The sequence below is a fragment of the Zonotrichia albicollis genome, chromosome 6, assembly GCF_047830755.1.
Source record: "Zonotrichia albicollis isolate bZonAlb1 chromosome 6, bZonAlb1.hap1, whole genome shotgun sequence".
In the NCBI taxonomy this organism is placed as follows: Eukaryota; Metazoa; Chordata; class Aves; order Passeriformes; family Passerellidae; genus Zonotrichia; species Zonotrichia albicollis.
The window spans coordinates 34,960,304-34,976,492 of NC_133824.1; the positions used below are offsets into that span (position 1 = coordinate 34,960,304).

Below are 16,189 nucleotides of genomic sequence, written 5' to 3' on the forward strand. Positions count from 1 at the left end.
TGAAAGGTTCTTAGCATATTAAACGTGATGTAGGCAAAAAGAAAAAATATCTGGTTTAGGAGTCAGGTTCTCTATTTATAGTTCTTTACACGCCTTTCTAAGAGACACATTTAAAGCTGCATCATCTGACGTGATCTAGCAATCAGTCCTCTGAGAAGGTGCTCTTTGAACGAAAAGACACGGAGAAGCTACAGGAGATCAAAGAGCAGGTTCCTTAGCGGCCCCCATCGCGCCGATTCCCTGCGCACAGCCCTTCCCTGCCTCGCCGCTCGCCCGCAGGAGCGGAGCGCTGCCGGCCGCCCCGGGGATGCCGCTCCCCGCTCCCGCCGAGGCGGCGGCCCCGCGGCCACGCTCCCGGGCGCTGCGGCACTCGCTCCTCGGCAGCGGGCCCGCTCCCGGCTGTCGGCTTCCAGGATGCTGCCGGCAGCCGGAGAGGAGCTCTGGAGTCCCTAGTGGTAACGGCAGGGAAACAAACAGCTCCTTCTTCCCTCTTTATCCTCGGCAAAGAGTGGGACCGGCGCCGCAGCTGCACCGCGGTGAGCGCTAACCGGCGGCTTTTGCTCGGTACCACTTGCTGACCTCCTTTTCTTTTGGCATGCTGTATTTACCTCCTTAGCCGTATGGCTGCTCTTTTGTGTCACACATACAATAAGTTGTCACCAGGACTTGTCTGTCCTTCCAATTTTCTAGTGTATTTTCCTGTATTGCAGTGTCTTTATCCTGGGGGAGCTGCTGCAACTGAAGAACAGTAGGAGTAAATAAGTTGCTTTGTATGCCTTGCTTGTTTTCCTTTTACCACAGGCCAAGTTCTTGATACTGCAAAACAAAATTTTTCTCTATACTCTGTTAGAACCTGTGAGCATTCTTTTTATACTAATTTTTATTGTTTCAGTGGGACCCAGGGTAAAAATTGACTTGTTACTATCAACCTGTGTACCTTCTATGAAAAATGCTTGTGAAAGCTTGTGTGTGTGCTGTGATATTCACGATGTAGATTAGGATGTGAATCTCTCATGCCAGCAGTACTATCGGATGTTGCCAGGTATTGCTTCTCCTCTGGTTTTCCACCTTGCAGCTGAGGTACCTTGTCTCTTAGCTACTTCTAATTTTATGCTGATGTTTTTATGGAATATTGTGCAGTTCTGTAGGTGTTTGATTATTACTTTGGTCTGAAATCTATTCTGCTGTTTCAATACCCACAGCCTCTTACCCCTTGCTTGTGACTTTATGCAGAGCAAAGAACAGTTTTGCAATGTGGTGTGTGTGACAGTGGTAAAAAGCCTGGTAAAAACAAACGGCTCCAGTGACAATTAGTGACTTATGTTGTGTTCTGAACAGGCAGGGTACAAGTGTTCCTGTTTCACCTAGTGTGAAGTAGGACGTAGCAGACTGGTAGGGTCTGTAGCAAAGGACAAATGTAACCTTAAGTGGGATTTGTATCCATGCATCCAGGTTGCTTTCTGTCATCCTGTAACCAAGGGCTCAGAAGTCACGTGTCGCTTTCTGCAGTGTTGATGCTGTAAGTGGAGTTGCTTAAGGCTGTGTATAAAACCTCACTACAGGTATAATTTAACTATTCTCTCTTCAGTTGCAGAAGAGTGAAGAGCACTGTCTCTGTACCTTGTCACCCCGTATGTGCTGCAAAAGATTTTTCTGTCATATCTATACCCCACATGTATTTCGTTCCTCTTGCATAATTCATTGTTGAAGAATTTGCATTTCCCTGAAGTTGAAAGTTCCAAGAGTGCATTGTAATGATGAGAGAAATGGGGGCAGAAGAAGCTGACTGGGTTTGGTTTTTTTTTTTTTTTGACCTAGCACTTCTGCAAATTTATTTGTTGTACAAAAATCTCTTAACTAAGAGGCAGTTGAACTGGTGCCAGTAGAATACTTCAGACTTGAAAAGTGACAAGGCCCATTTATATTCATACTTGAAAAAGATTTTCTGAGCTGCCTCAGCACAAGGTGACCATCTGTCTGTGTCCCCTGCTAACCTGGCAGTGAGGGATAGCTGAACCTTTGACTGTCTCCTGTATGCAGACACCCATGAGCCCTTTTTCTCCCTAAAGTCAGCTGTTTACTGCAGGTTTGATATGGAAAGCACTCATGGGCAAATGGGCTCCTGTTTTGGGCAGCTATACAATGGGGAGGTTTTGGTGTGGTATCAGGTAGGGAGCTGTTGTTGCAGATAGTAACATCCAAATAGCCTATACAAGAACCAGTCTCTCTTAGTTCACATAGAATATGTGTTGGGATAGCTACAGCTGCTTGAAAGATCTGACTATTCTTGAATAAGAGGTAAGCATGTATGCTAAAGCATACTTGTGGCTTTCTTTACGGATCATTGTGCAAATATCTTCCATGTGGGAATCCTTTCTTTTAAGGCAGATGAGTAAAGGATACTTCCAAGAAGCTCTCTTGGCTATTACATGTTAGTAACTTAGTTTTGGTTTTGTTTTGTTGTTTTTTTTTTTTTTTAATGAATGTAACATAACTTTCATCAACAAGGATTTAAAGCACATAACAAGAGAAACATGGTGAGAGAGCAATTAGCTCTCATTGAGGGGTGCTCTCTGTTATGCTACACCATTGAGTCGTGGGAATACCCACTATTGTCCTAGATCTCCCCAGTACTCTGTCTTCCTTTCCAGGGTGTCACTGTAAAGGCTCCAACCTCTATTAGAGTTTAGCACTGCGAGCATGCAATAGAGGCCATATAAGGTTCATCACAGTATCAGTAATGCTATTGATGCCACACATGCTGCTCTTGATGGAATGATGCAAACCTAGAAGACAAGGTAATCAATTGTAGCTGAGAAGTACTTAGCTGGGGGAGAAGGCATGCTGAAAGACTGGTGTGACCTTTCCAGATCATCACTCCTTTTAGTATAATTAATGAAAATCTGCTTGCTGAAATGAAATATCTATGTGCTTTTTGGGGGGGAGGGGATGAGTTTAGGGAAAGATAACAGTTTTTGAAGAACATACATGACCAGATCTTGTTGTGAAAAAAGGAAGATTGTAAAGAATTAGACAGCTCAGGTATGCACTGTTTCACTGTCAAATTATTGAAATTAATGTCTGTGTCACTATTTGCATCACTACAACATGTCTTCTGACACTTCTGGCAATTTCCCCCTTGACTGAGAATCATTTTTCATCTTCATGATGCACCAGGAATCTTTTATCAGTGCTGCAGAAGTGCAGTGTATGTATTCATAGCTTGGCTTGGAAAGAAAGGTGCTTACAATAGGTTAAGAGCTCAGGCAACTATAATTTCCCTTTTGGCAATGCTCTGTTTGATCCTCTTTTGCACATCAAATAAGTACATTGGAGGTCAAGGCAAGTGAGCAGTGCAACAAACCTGAATGCTGACTGACACTGCCTAGAAGCCTATGTTAGTTAAAACTTGTATTCAGACCATGCTGCCACTGGTTCTGTGTTTAAAAACAAAAGTTTTCAGCTTTCTGCCAACAACCAGAACTGTCCAATTTAAATTAATCAGTTATTTGTCACTGTCTGGTATATTTTGTCTGAGTTGTTATACATTTTTTTTGTTGTTGTTTTCCTCCCATGTTTTATTGCAGCAACAGTTTGGAGACATTTGTCTTGCAGAAAAAAATCTCTAAGAATCGTTGAAACATTTCTTTGGCTTTGTCATAGTAAATTCGTATGTCTAGGAAATGAGACTGGTTGCTTGTTGTTTTCTTCTGGTGCTGCTTCTCAATGGTTAGGTACAATCTTAAACTGCTTCCCTTGAGAAACACAAACAGTATTATGATACTTAATTATTTCACAACCAAAACTATCAAGTGAAAGTAAAACTGATGTAAAATGGATTTTTTGAAAAATACTGTATTCCTGTTGCATGGTGAATAAAAGACCTAACTGATTTTAAATTTTAGAAATATGTATATGTGGTTTTATGGGGGGATTTGGGTTATTATTTTTGAAACGGCAAAACTGCTAGGACTTAGAGGATTTATATGTGTGTGTTTATTTTTAAAAACTCCATCCAGTCACAGGGTATTACTGTAACAACCAGACACTCCATAGAAGAGAGTGATTATGAAGTGAATTTCTTACCTTAGGAAAGAAAATTGCTTTCTAGTCATGGAGAGCTATAGTCAACACATCTATTTCTTCTCACTTCAAGAATATGGTTTCCAGAGTTAAATTCTTGGAACAACTGTCAACAGTTTAGCATGTGGCAGAGAGAATGTGTTCAGCCAGTAGTTGCTTTTAAATCTAGAGTTACCTTTATTATGGATTGTGCTGTCAGTGCACTGCTTCCTATAACCCTACTGCAGTGTGGCTGAAAATTGGGAAGTATTCAAGAATGGTTCACTTGGTTGCTTCTAAAATTCACAACCACCTTCACATCTTATGATGGAGACAAATCTGGATTCAAACTGCTGAACAGTTTCCTACAGGCTGTGTCACAGCAGTGTCCTTGTAGAAAGGTCCCATGGCATTTACAGAGTTTGAAAGCAAGTTAAAGAGCTCCAAGGGTTTTGTTTTATGGAAATGCTGTTGAAATATCAGCAAGATAAGACATTTGTGAATGGTTAGCTTTTTCTAAACCCTTCCAAAAGCATTAAACTGAGGCAAATACAGTGACAAGATTTTATCAGTCCTTTTCTCCCCACCAGCTACAGATAGGAAAGGAGATGACCCTTCATGCCAGAGAAAAACTTGTTCTAAATGTTTATTCTTCAGCTAAAAGGGGCAGTACTGATGCCACAGAAGTCTTAATGATGTTTTGGAGAAAGACATAATGATAAATTTTGGAAGAGGATTAACAATATTAACAATATTGTTAGAATTTGGAAGAGTATTAGCAATAGTCATCTTGCACAATCTTTTTAGTCTTAAGCTTCAGTACTGAAGTAATTTCTTACAGTTCAGGAAGGCTGATGTAAACACAATACTTCTGAGATTCATATTAATCCTGTAGCATTTTGCAGACCTTCAGTTATGTAAAGAACTGGAGCAAAATCATCATTCTGAAATTTGGCAATAGAGACTTGCCTTGTTTTTGAGCAGAATGTGTGGCCTCCTTTAACCTTTCCACCTCTAAGGATATCAACACATGGAAATGAGGATTTTTTTGAAGATAGTGTACTGTGGTGCATTTCCTCCAGCTGCTGTTCACCTGTGTTAGTCTGACCCAGTTCAGAGATGGAAATGGGCCTTCTGTATTCAGCAATACACACTTAGCTCAGCCTTTATGGCTGGTGATGGAGTAGACATAACTTTTTGGATGCCAATAGAAAGCACATTTGTTTAATTGACTCTGATCCTTCACTCTTACCTGCCCAGTGGGATGCTTTAAAAAAAGCATGTTTCTTCTGCATAGATTGTATCAAAGAGTGAAGGTTTGCTTGATGCAAAAATTATTCACTGCATGTCTGCCATCTGTTCTCCCAGTCTTTCAATGCTCAATCTGATCAGTAGAGCTCCTCAATTACTCAAGTGAAAAAACCTTGAGTGAGAAAATGGCATTAATGTTTTATGCCACTTTTTTGGCTGAATAAACAATACCGGAGTGTACAAAGGATTAATAGATACTTCCTGTTGGGCTTCAGCTATATTATTATGAGAAATTTTGTCTGCTAAAATATGAGCCTTGCAGTACCTCTGCAGGCATAAATTGTCTGTTTTTTTGTTTTGAAGGATAGCTTGTTGGCCTGAAGGCAATTTTTTTTTTCATTTACAATGTACTATAGCTTTCACATTCTTTTTCCAGTGCACACCCCCATATGCAGTGTGTTACCTCCCTACATACATTAATGTTAGTACCTTAACAAAGAATCAAATCTAAGTCTTTGTGTATCTAACTGAAAGCTGGTGTTGCATAGAGCTGACCAACAAAAAAATTTAAGAAACGGCAATTTACAATAAAAGCAAAATAATGAAATGTGTTTGACTTTTTTCCCCATCCATGTGGGATTAGGGTATTGCTGTGGGAGCTTGGGATGCAGGTTCCAGTTTTGATTCCTGCAAGATAATTTAGCAGGCAAAAGCTGCTGGCCTCAATTAGGCAAAATAAGGACCCAAACCTGAACATTGTGCCACAAATCTCACCAGTGGCCTCTTGTTGACATGGCTGTACCTTTGTGTTTTCCTTTTCTCAACAATCAGAATTGCCTACCAAAGTTTATCTAACACTGCTCAAATGTAATTTTGTCTTGAATTGCAGGAGGTCAGAGTACAAATTGAAATTTTCTTTTCCTGATTCTAGGCATCACAAGAATAATATTAAGGGATTAAATTCTGCAGTTTCCCTTTTGACACTGAAATTTACTTTTGTATATGGTAAATTTAAATCCACTTCAGTATTATAAATGTGTGTATGTATGAGCATGTGTTTGCAGGGCTGTCTTCTGATCAAGACCTAAGTGAGCTTAAGGTACATTTGATGCTGGCTCACTCCACAGGATTTTGTTTCATTACATTGAAAAGTTGAAGTGCACAGGAGTTTCAATCAAGTTAAAGCTACACAAAACTCAAAATAGCATGAGTTCATGACATTATATACACTAACTGGATGTAAGAAAGGTGTTGATTTATCAGACTGGTGCCTATTCCTTCAGTATGCTGAAAATTTGTAGGGAGTATTGGACAAAGATGCTATAGAAAATTTCAGGCTGTTCTGTTCTTATCTTTGTAAGGATTTCAGAGTTCTAACTGGTTGTTTTGTTTCTTAATCTGTTGTTTTGTTGCTATTTTGTCCCATTTCTAAATATTAAATGTGACTTCTGTGTAGAACTGAATTTGTGTGCTTAAGGTCAGTAAAGTTTTTACAAGTCTCCTATTGTAGAACAGAAGAACAAAGCAGTTTCTTTAGTGTTCAGAGAACGCTGATGCATTTGTTGACCACCAACGCCTTTTCTAAAGTTTTAGGGGATGTGAGGAAGGTATTGTATTAATTGAACCAGATCCAAATCAACTGTTATGGTTTGTATTATGAAAATATTTTAGCAAGCCCATTATAATGTTTCTATCAGAATCAATACACTAATGAAAACAGAATTGAGTGTTATATTTTGGACTAAATTTTTTTACACTGTTTTCTACAAAGGCTTATTAGGGGAAGTAAACTACTTGCATATGGAAGGTATGTTGATCAGAACTAATGGAATGTTTGTGATTGAATTTTCCATAAACCAAGAAAAAGCAGCTGGCAGAATCTTGTCTCTGAATTATGTAATATAATGAGGCATGTTACTGAAGTCCTAGCATAGTTAGGTTTTGAAAAGTTGAAGGTCATTGAGTTCAACCATTAACCCAGCACCACTGTGTTCACCACTTAATGATGTCATCAAGTGCCTCAGCCACATGTTCTCTTTGAATGTTTCCAGGGATCGTGACTCAACTGCTTCCTTGGCCAGCCTGTTCTGGTATTTGATAACCCTCAGTGAATAAATTTTTCTTAATATTTCATTGGAACCTCCACTGGCACAGCTCAAGGCCATTTCCTCTCCTCTTGTCACTTGTTACCTGGAAGAAAGAGAGCCACACCTGGCTGTACATTGCTTTTAGGCAGTTGTAGAAGTGCTAAACTTTACCCTGAACCTCCTTTTCTGCAGGCTAAACACCCTTAGCTCTCTCATGCATTTCTCACAGGAATTGTTCTGCAGACCCTTCACCACCTCTGTTGCCCTTCTCTGGATGTGCTTCAACACCTCAATGTCCTTCTTGTCATGAGGGGCCCAAAACTGGACACAGCACTTGAGAGGCAGCCTCACCCATGCAGAGTACAGTAGGACAATCCCTGCTCTGGTCCTGCTGACCATATTATTGTTGGCCAGGATGCCATTTGCCTTCTTGGCCACCTGGCCAAATGCTGGCTTGTGTTCAGCTGGTTCTGGATCAGGACCCCCAGGTCCTTTTCTTCTGAGCAGTTTCCCAGCCACTCTTCCCCAGCCTGTTGTGCTGCATGGAGTTGTTGTGACCCAACACTCTGCCTTTTTGAACCTCATACCCTTGCTTTAGCCCAACAATCTGGCCTGTCCAGATTGCTCTGGAGACCCTTCCTGCTCTTCAGGAGATCAGCACTCCCACCCAGCTTGGTGTTGTCTGTGAACTTGACAGAAGTTGTGCTGCAATCCCTTTGCCCACATCATTGATATTAAGCAGGACTGGTCCCAGTACTGAGCCCCAGGTAACTGCACCTGTGACCAGCCACCAGCTGAATTTAAGGTCATTCACCACCATGCTCTGGGCTCAGCCATCCAGCCAGTTTTTACCCAGTGGAAAGTACACCCCACTACACCATGAGAAGCCAGCTTCTCCAGGAGAGTCATGTGGGAAGCTTTCACTTTACTGAAGTGCAGGTAGACTATCCACAGCCTTTTCCTCATAGGGAAATGGGTTGCATTGTCATAGGAGATCAAGTCAGTGATGCAAGATCTGTCTTTCCCAATCTCATGCTGTCTGGGCCTTATTCCCTAGCTGTGCTGCACGTCAGATGATCTCCTCTGTGACTTTTTCTGGCATTGAAGTCAGGCTGACAGGCTCTAAACTTGGTCTCATCCAGGATTTGAACCTGAGACCTCTTGTACCCTATGGGGAGAATCATACCCCTAGATCAACAAGCTGACATGGTTATATTGATACATATGGGTGTATAATTATTGCTCTCACTTCTGAATATTGGAAAATAAAAAAAAAGAAAATAACCAAAACCAAAAAACCCCGAAGGCTTTAATTTTCAGTAAGAACTTAGAAAACTCAAGAAAGCAAATCCAAACTCTTGTTATTTCATTGCAATATTCTGAATGATGAATATGGATGGAAGGACATAGGGTGACAAAAGGCATCCGTATTGGCAAAGATCTGATGGACGGAGAAATTGTTCTATTTGAGTCTTTTTTATAAGTTCAAAGTGGCTTTTAAAGAGCTTGTGAAGTTGTTATAAAGCTAATTCAGTACAGTGAAGTGCAAGGTAACAAACTCGGGAAAGCAGTTTGAAATGCTCAAACCCCACTGATGGGTCCTAAGTTGAATTCTGCTTTTCAATCATACACTTGTCTTTGTTACTGGATTACTGAAAATATCTGCTTAGTGAACAGTTATGGTTAAAATGATTAAAAATTACACTTAACAATAGCTTTTTAATAAGAAAGGGTTGAGAACATACTAGAAACATATGTTGCTGTTTAGCAGAGCATATGTAAAGTATTTTTGGTTTTTTGTTTTGTTGGGTTTTTTTAGCTTTTTTCATTTTGGAGAAGAACAGAGGGGGCAGGGCTAGGAAGAAAACAGTAGAAAGAAATAAGAAACGCTTCATTTCTTTGTGGTCTTAGTGGAAAAGTTTCCATTGACTGAAGGAGTATATCAGCAAGACTTTTGTGGGGGACTGTGATGAACGTTTTAAATAGGGAAGAATAAAGATAACAAGAATTCTGGACTTGTAAGAGTTCTTCAGTTATTACTAAATGAAGAGGAGTTAAATAATAAAGATTGTGGTCATCTGGATTTATTGATTTTTCAAGTAGGGATAACGTGTTTATTTAATGAGGAGAGCGGAAAAAACCATCTTTTCAAGCAGCACTTGTGGAAAAATTAATTTTATTTGCTCTTGATGCATAAATAGTTTAAGAATCTCAAGTTGTCTCTCTGAATGTTTTCCTGAGAACAATAAAAAGAAAATAGAGAAAATGGGGTAGGAAAGAAATATCTTGTATCTCTCACTGCTCATCTCAAACAGAATAAATGAGACTAAGTAAATTTTTTTTGAAACTGGAGAACTAGAGAAAATTAATTTTTGTTTATTTTGAGTATAGGGCTATAAGAAAGCTGTGCCATATCAATTTCTGTGCTTTTAAGTATGTGCCAGGTGCTGACCATCGCATGTAGGAAGATACCTCTCCTAAAGGAAGGCACCTTCAGATCTGCAGCCTATCCGTGCTTTAATCTAAAGAGTCTTTGTTGCTCTTGGATCAGGTGAGGTCATGTCTTAGACATCAGTGGTTAGGGTGATGATTGCTTACATTACATATACAATTTTTGTCTAGTATTATTTGCCTCATCTAGATCTCTTTAACTGTTGTGCCATGACCCTTAAAGGGATGGCCTTGTACATACAATACTAAAGAAACCACAGAACTACTGAATGCAATAGACTATCTTAGAACTTCAGGGGTCTTTAAAAGATTGTAAAGTGAAAAGAGGGGCTCCTGTGTCTTAAAATATGCATAAATTATGATTTCATTTCTGTTTCAGGCATTGGTGACACAACTCCTATGGTTTATGATATGAGTGGCCTGAGGCAACAGAATTTAAGAAATAATGCGCTCCATTATTCTCTATAATGAGTTTAGCACACAACAGGAGTGTGTACTGGCTGTTTGCTAAGGACTGTGGTCTTCAGGGGGCAGAGTAACTGAGTTTTACTTGTGTGTATTATAGGTGTTGACATTACTGTATTTGACTTTGTCAGCAGTTAAAATCTGTTAACACTTTCCTGAATATGAAGTGTGAGAACACTTATTTATTTTCTTTCCAATGTTAGCAGTAAGCCTTTAGCCAGATAGTGAATATAGGGGGAATTTTCATGTGTTGCAGGTTTTGTTGGTTTCTTGTTTTGCCAGTGGCAGGGTTTGTTTTGCTTATGGGCACTGTGGCTGTTACATATTCTTACAAGCTCTTGTATCCTTGGCATTTTTTAGATAAAATATTCTCATTTGTCTTTGAGATTTTTTTTCCCCTCCTTTCTCTTTGAAAAAAAGTTAAAGTTGTCCTGCAAATGTTGAAAACTGAATCTTGAACACTTCTCTCTTTTTGCAGAACCTGATCTGCAAAAGCAATAGTAGCTCAAGCCTCTGAATTCACCTGGTATATCTACAGGTTGTCCTGGAAAGGCTCTCTGAGACTGATTTAACTAGTTCAGTCCTGGGACAGAAAAAATATTCTAGACTTCTCTGTTAAGACCGTTAAACAGGACAGTAGATCTTTAGGTAGGAACAGGTTTTAATCTTCCTTGGTTTTTCCTTGGCACAAATTACGTAGAGGAAAAGCACTAGACAGTTTTAGAAAAAAGTCATTAGAATGGATTACATTTTCCAGAAGACTGTTGCTTTCATTAGAATAACTGATAACTTTGATTCTCCCTACTCCTCCAATATTTTTTCTCAGCTCATGGGAGAGTATTCCTTTCCCAAAGAAGTATTACAAAGATGATGTGATAATCTTAGTAGGGATATGCGAAGGGTTGGATTAATCTGAAATACTTTGTGAAGTTAAAATTTTCTTTTATTTAGAATGTATTGATATTTGTATGTCAAGCATTATAAGGGCAAATCACAATTTGTTTTCAGGCGTTGCTTCTTGACACTCATGGGTGTTGTATATTTTTTTTGGTCAAATAACGCACCCGTGACAAAGAATGGCAGTGTATTTTTGCTGCTTTTATACATGAATTTTACCAGTCTGTACTTCAGTGCTATGGAAATAGTACTCACACATACACTCCAACCAAAGAAAAATCCTAAGCTGTGAAAAAAAAACCAACATGTAGTGCAAAACAAAACTGCCATAGAGAGAAAGGAATTCTCTGCAAAGTTCCTATAACATTTTTAATTATTTCCTGTTATATTAATTTTTCTGCAATAATTGTCAAGTTTTTTTATTGCCTCTGACTATTTAGAAGATATTTTCAACTTTTTTAATTCACATCTGGGCAGGATGAGGAAATTCAGAAAGAACATAATGTATCAGAATTCTAAAAGAGGTCTGATAGAATAAGATGGAACCCTAATAACATGCTTAGAAAAATGCAGCTCTAAAATGCAAAAAGCACTAGAAAAGCAAGCAAGGTATGCTGTTTATTATTGGTGCACATTTGCATAACTCAATAGTTCATAAGCATACATTAAAATGTTTCTGGTTATGAACACAATATAACGTATGACACATCCTAATTGTAAAAATATATTTTAGTTGACTGAAGTATTTATGATGGTGTTTAGCACAATTAGACATGTTCATAACACTCAGTGTTAACTGTTGTGCTCTAGCAAATTAGTGTTTCCAATTAATTGTCCTGCTGAATGTGTGATTACAGAATACCCCTTATCAGACTTGAACATCATGGGCAATAGCTAGAGAAAAATAATTACTTAAACTTTCTAGTGTATATTTGGGTGCTAATAGTTTCACTGTTGTTCCCCTGCCCCAGTTAGGTGACATGAAATTTGATTTATTTTTGTTTTTCCCATGAAGATGATAATTCCTTGTGCTTTTATGCTTTAAAAGTCTTGGTGAAGTTATCTAGATAACTTATTATTAATAAAAACATTTGTCCACAGGTGCATGATTATCCCAATTTTTTTGTTATTGGACCTAAATAGGATAGAAAAACATGCTCTTTCCACTGAATGATTTATAAAGAGAACTGCCTGTAAATCCTATCAACTTTTGACATCATTTTACCTATATCTAGATCTTTTCTCTGGACTCACAATTACATGATTTTCTGAAACCTACTTGCCATGTCGGCCAATAAGCAAACAATGTGTGTTAATCATTGTGAAAATGGTGATATGTACAGTCACTAAAGACTTTAGAATATTATTTGCTCATTGTAGTTACAGATGCATATATTCTGCATATGATTTTATGAATAAAAAATAGCATAGCTATTAACACAGGTGAGGGCAAATAGTATTTATGCTTAATACATTATTTTTGTTTACAGTCCATAAATTACTTATATGAAGGCATTGTTAGAACTTCAGAAGAAATGATCACAGAGGACAGTAGTTATTGGAGCTTTTCACAAATGTTTCTTTAACCTTCTTGGAACTGGGACACCAAATTCACTGGCACATATGCAATGGTGTGTTCTTTGTAAGTGCTTTTTCTAAATCATAATTGCTTTAACTCTGAACCCAGTGGTGAGATGATCTCTAAAGTCATAATTTTTAACTTACAGGACAACCATTTATCTGGCATGCTTTATTGAAAGCATCAACTTTGATGAAAACCAGCGTGAATCTCTTTAGCTATGTTCATGATCACTTAGTTGGCAGATTCATGTTAGGGAATAGCCATTATCAAGTCAGAACTCTTGTGGGCTTATTCTGCTACCTTGCATTACCCTGGTATCTTACCTGAGAGAAAAGTATAAGTATATCCATGGGAATAGGATTAAATTTTAATTGCTCCTTGACCATAGCCAGAAAAATTCTTAGTGGAATCTCTTTGCAATATTTTTGTCAGGATGATGATGCACACCCAGCAGGCTCTGAAAAGTAGCTTTCCTGCCCATTCAGAGTTGAGACTCCCAATTACACTCTTTAATTGGGGATCCTGTGATGTTGCATGTGATGGGGGATGTCTGCACCTACCTGATGTGGGTGACACTTTGCAGAACTTGCAATTTGAAGTGATCTTATGACATCCTTCTACCAAGCCACCTGACCTTCCTTCCAGAGGTGATGGTTTCTTTTTTTTCCCTAATATCTAGTCTTAAATTCTCTTTTTAACCAAGCTGGTCTTCTTCCCCGTCAACTTGTCTTTCTACACCTAGCCACAGACTGCTCCTGAACATTAAATTATTATTTTTTAAGCACATCCAGCTTTCCTGGGCTCCTTTTCCTTTCAGGACTGACTCCCAAGGGATTCTGTCTACCAGTGTCCTTTAACAGATCTTGCAGGGCATCTCCTCTGGAAGGCTCACTTATCAGTTGTGTTAGGAACTTGTCTTCTGCATCCTCTGGGAACCTTCTGGGTTGCTTCCTCTCTGCTATTTTGTATTTCCAATAGCCATCTGAAGTTGACATTTCCCATGAGTACAAAGTGCTGTTATAGATGATATCCACAGATATTAGTGCTGGATGCTTAAATGGTACCTCCCTCACAGGCAACTTCTGTTTCAGTTGCTGTTCAGGAAAGACGGATTCAGCCTGAGAAGTGACATCAGTTATTCTTCCAAGTCTTGTTCAATTTGTTTGATTAAAACATTAGGCTTATAAAGCTCAGATGCTAGAAATTTAAACTTGATGGTGTGAGGTTTGATGGATGTTTTTGTGTGCTGCTAAGACACCTCATCTGCAATACTTTTCCTAAAGCACCATCTCTAATCTGAAACTGATCAATGTACAAAACAATGGATGAGACTGGATTTGTAGGCTACCAAATTGATTTATGGCCTTGATTCCTAGATGTTTTTGTTAGAGTAATGCTTGAAGTTAGTTTGCAAGAAAGGTTCACAGCTAGTCAGCAGGGAGATGCAATTACTTCCTAAACATATCACTCTTATAGGAGGAGGATACGTTTACTATTTTGTCTCTTGAAATGCTATCACTGCTTTATAGAAATTAAAAACTGACTGCTTTTTTTCAAGTGCCTAAGAAGTTAAGCACCTGTGTGGGTCTCTGCATGGAAGCTGAAGGCAATCCTTTCAGTATGCTCAAACCAGTTAAATAATTGTATCAAAGTGAAATAGAAATAAATCCTTACTGTTGCAAGAGGTGCTATAATCTTGAACAAACTGTTAGGTTGGGCAGCATGAAAGGCTGTATACATCCTTCATATTTTGTATTTACTTGCTCAGGATAATGCCTAATATATTGAAGGTCTGTTCCTTAACACTTTCTAGTTTAGGGAAAGTATTCAGCCCCAATATTCTTCTGTCAGAACCAAATAAAATTGTGGAGTTATGTAATAAGCCATGGATTTATTGACAGCAGATGTAGGGTATATATACTGAAGCTCATAAAAAATGCATTTATAACAAATATTTGTATTAATGGAGGAGTTAGCCTCAGAATTAAATTACTGGAAGTCAGAAAACATGCAAGTCCAGATAGAGGTGCTCAGTTCAGTACCTCTAATTCCCTCTATTTTTCAAGTTTCTATAGTGTTTTTGTGGTTTTTATTTTTGGTTTTTTTTTTGTTTTTGCGAAGAGGGCAAGTAATACAAACTAATGTGTGAATTGGAAAGTGCTGTGTACATTTTTAGAGAGAAGTTGTAATGTAAAAATAAATGAAGCCTACTTATAGAATGGGGGGAGGCCATTTATGCTTTTATATGTCACCATATGTTGAAGTTAGGAGTTCTCTTTATGGACCTGTAGCCTTCCTTACTGTTCTTATCAAATTGCTTTTTATTTATAATATAGCTAATTGGAGCTCCATAGAGGGTTTTTTGTCAAAGTCATTTCTTGCAGCATCAAGAACATGTTCAGTACAACATGGAATTTTTGAGCCAACCATTTCCATTTTTGAGTATCCATTTCCATTGGAAGTTTTTTTTTGTCACCTCCCCTGATATTTTTTTCTCCTTCCTGTATCCTTTTTGGAGTTCTATTTCTATTTTCATTACAATTGCTCAAACATTTGTTTCTTTTATGTGGATTCTGGGTCCATGTCTTCTCTGACCCTGCCTCATGTTGTCTTGCTTTATGAGGAGAATGGAAGATGGAATTTATTGCTTTGTTGTCTCCTCACGGTTACTTGGACCTTGTCTGCCACTTAGAACTTAAAAAATATGCTCCAACTTTTTCTCAATGAACTTGGTAAAAGAGAATTAACTCTGATTTTTTTTTTTTAAGCTTTGTTTCTTAGGGTAAGCACACAACCTTCCTTCCTCTGTCTGCATGTCTCTGTTTTAGTCATTCAGTTGGTCACCATGTGTATTCATTGAATATAGATGGCAAGAGAAATCAAAGGTACTAGTTAATAGAATTTTTAAAATTAAAATGACTGCATAGATGTACAAGTAAATTCAAACTGAAGAAAAACTCAAGTATTGATGGAAGTATAACATATTATGTACAAGAAATCTAACTACAAATTGTATAACCATTTATATGTTTCTGAGAGGGGAAGCTTTGCCCAAAACTTGGGAGTGATTAGAGACAGGCATCCTGACATTCTGTAAGGGTTTTTTGTGTTTTGTTTGAATCTGTAAGAGTGCTCTGTCATAGAATATTTTATTAAATCCTTAACATGTCAGTTTGCTTCCCTTGGTGACTTCAGTCTTCTCCAATCACTAGTTAAGCTGTCTTGTTTTCTTGCTGAGCTTTTCCTGTCCGTTACTGAATGCTCATTGCGGCACAATGCTACAGGTAATGCATCAAAATAGTTTTTTAGGCTCAGAGAGGAAAAGTATTTGCCTTGTGACTTCTCCCATTGTGCCCAAAGGTACCCTCCTGTTCAGTGACCTAGTGAATGACAA

General features: G+C 38.4%; 1 protein-coding gene across 8 annotated transcripts in view; it reads left to right on the plus strand.

Moving 5' to 3' along the window:
• LRRC4C (leucine rich repeat containing 4C) overlaps nucleotides 1–16,189 on the plus strand; it is a 484,719-nt gene that overhangs the window by 19,601 nt on the left and 448,929 nt on the right. For 2 of the 8 annotated variants that reach the window (XM_074543190.1, XM_074543193.1), the window contains exon 1: nucleotides 282–536. The exons of 5 other annotated variants lie outside the window; for them this stretch is intronic. The gene's annotated coding sequence lies outside the window, so the exon portion shown is untranslated. One more of the 8 variants, XM_074543191.1, reaches the window with a different exon arrangement.